The following is a 2,641-nucleotide window of genomic DNA, read 5'->3' as shown; positions in this document are numbered from 1 at the left end:
GTAGATATGAACTGACGAACGAACGTACGTACTACGTACGTACTTACGTACGTACATACTTACGTACGTTCGTACTTACGTACGTTTGTACTTACGTATGTACGTAAGAACGTACAAACGAACGTACATACGAAGGAACGAGCTAGCGAAAGCACGAACGAACGAAAGAACTAACGAACGACCGAACGAAAGAATGTACCTGTGTACGTACGAACGAACGAACGTACATAAATACGAATCTAAGTACGTACGTACGAATGAACGAATGCTCGTACATACGAACGAACGAACGTACGTACGAACGACCGAACGAACCAACAAACGAATGGACGTACGTACGAAAGAACGAGAGAACGAATGTTCGTATGCATGTACGTTCGCAAGTACCTACGTACGAAAGAATGAACGAACGTACGTAAAAACGAACGTACATTCGTACATAAGTATAAACGAACTAACGATCGAACAAACAAAAGACAGAACGTATGACGGAACGAACGAACGTAAGTATGTACGTAGGTACGAACGAAAGAACGAATGAACGAACGATCGAAGAAACGAATGTACTTACGTACGAATGAACAAATGATTGTACATACGAACGAACGAACGAACGAAAGAATGAACCAACGAAAGAACTAACGAACAAACGAACGAACGTACGTACGAAAGACTGAACGAACCAACAAACGAATGTACGTACGTACGTACGAATGCCCAAACGAACGAACATACGGAGTAACGAACAAACGTACGTTGGTAAGTACGAATGAACGAGAGGACGAACGTACGCACGCATGTACGTTCGCAAGTACCTACGTACGAAAGAATGAACGAACGTACGTACATTCGTAAGTATGTATAAACGAACTAACGATCGAACAAACAAAAGACAGAACGAATGAAGAAACGAACGTAAGTATGTACGTAGGTACGGACGAAAGAACGAATGAACGAACGATCGAAGAAACGAATGTACGTACGAAAGAACGAACGAAAGAACGAATGTATGTACGTACATAAGTACGAACGAACGATCGTAATTTCGTACGTAGGTACGAACGAACGAACTAACGACCGATCGATCGAAGAAACGAACGAAAGAACGAACGTACGTACGTACGAACGATCGTACATACGTACGTACATACGAACGAACGTACGGACGTACGTACGTACGTAATTACGTTCGTTCGTACTTACGTACGTACGTACATAAGCACTTTCTTTTGTTCGTTCGTTCGATCATTCGTTCGTTCGTTCGCTCGTACGTACCTTCGTTGGTTCAATCTTTTGTTCTTTCCTTCGTTCGTACGTACGTAGGTACTTTCGTTCGTTGTTTTGTTCCTTCGAACATACGTAAGTACGAACGAAAGAACGTAATTACGTAGAAACGAATGAACGAACGAGCAAACGAACGAACGTACGTGCGTACAATCGTTCGTACGTTCGTTCGCTCGTTTATTAATTTCGTTTCTTCGTTCCTTCATACATACGTACGTACTATCGTTCGTTCGTGCGTACATTCGTTTCTTCGATCGTTCGTTTATACCTACGTACATATTTACGTTCGTTCGTTCCTTCATTCGTTCTGTGTTTTGTTTGTTCGATCGTTAGTTCGCTTGTATTTACGTACGATCGTTCATTTGTACTTACGTACGTTCGTTTTTACGTAGGTTCGTTCATTCTTTCGTACGTAGGTACTTGCGAACGTACATGCGTACGTACGTCCGTTCTCTCGTTCTTTCATACTTACCAACGTACGTTTGTTCGTTATTCCGTATGTTCTTTCGTACGCAAGTTCGTTCGTTCATTCGTTTGTTGGTTCGTTCGTTCGTTATTTCTTTCGCTGGTTCATTCCTTCGTTAGTTCTTTCGTTCCTATATACGATCATTTGTTCATTCGTACGTACTTAGGTTCGTTCGTTCATACGTACTTATCTACGTACGTACGATCGTTCGTGCCTTCATTCTTACGTATGAACGTACGTAGTAACGTACCTTCGTTTGTTCGTTAGTTCTTTCGTGCTTTCGCAAGTTCGTTCCTTCGTATGTACGTTCGTACGTACATAAGTACGAACGTACGTACGTTCGTTCATTCGTTAGTTCATATGTACGTACGATCGTACGTTCGTTCGTTCCTTCATACCTACGTACGTACATACGTTCGTACCTACGTATAAATAAATAAATATGTATATACATATAAATATATATATATAAATATGTATAAATATATATACATATATATATATAAATATATGTATAAATAAATATATATATAAATAAATATATATATAAATAAATAAATAAATATAAATAAATATATAAATATATACATAAATAAATATATATATAAATATATACATAAATAAATATATATAAATAAATAAATAAATATATATAAATATAAACATATATAAATATAAACATATATAAATATATATATATAAATAAATATATATAAATAAATATATATAAATATAAACATATATATATAAATATAAACATAAATATATATATATAAATATAAACATATATAAATATATATATATAAATATAAACATATAAATATATATATATAAATAAATATATATATATAAATATATATATATAAATAAATATATATAAATATAAACATA

Source organism: Octopus bimaculoides, chromosome 25 (assembly GCF_001194135.2).
Source record: "Octopus bimaculoides isolate UCB-OBI-ISO-001 chromosome 25, ASM119413v2, whole genome shotgun sequence".
Taxonomy (NCBI): Eukaryota; Metazoa; Mollusca; class Cephalopoda; order Octopoda; family Octopodidae; genus Octopus; species Octopus bimaculoides.
The sequence above is the reverse complement of the archived record's forward strand: the minus strand, read 5'-3'. Positions refer to the sequence as shown.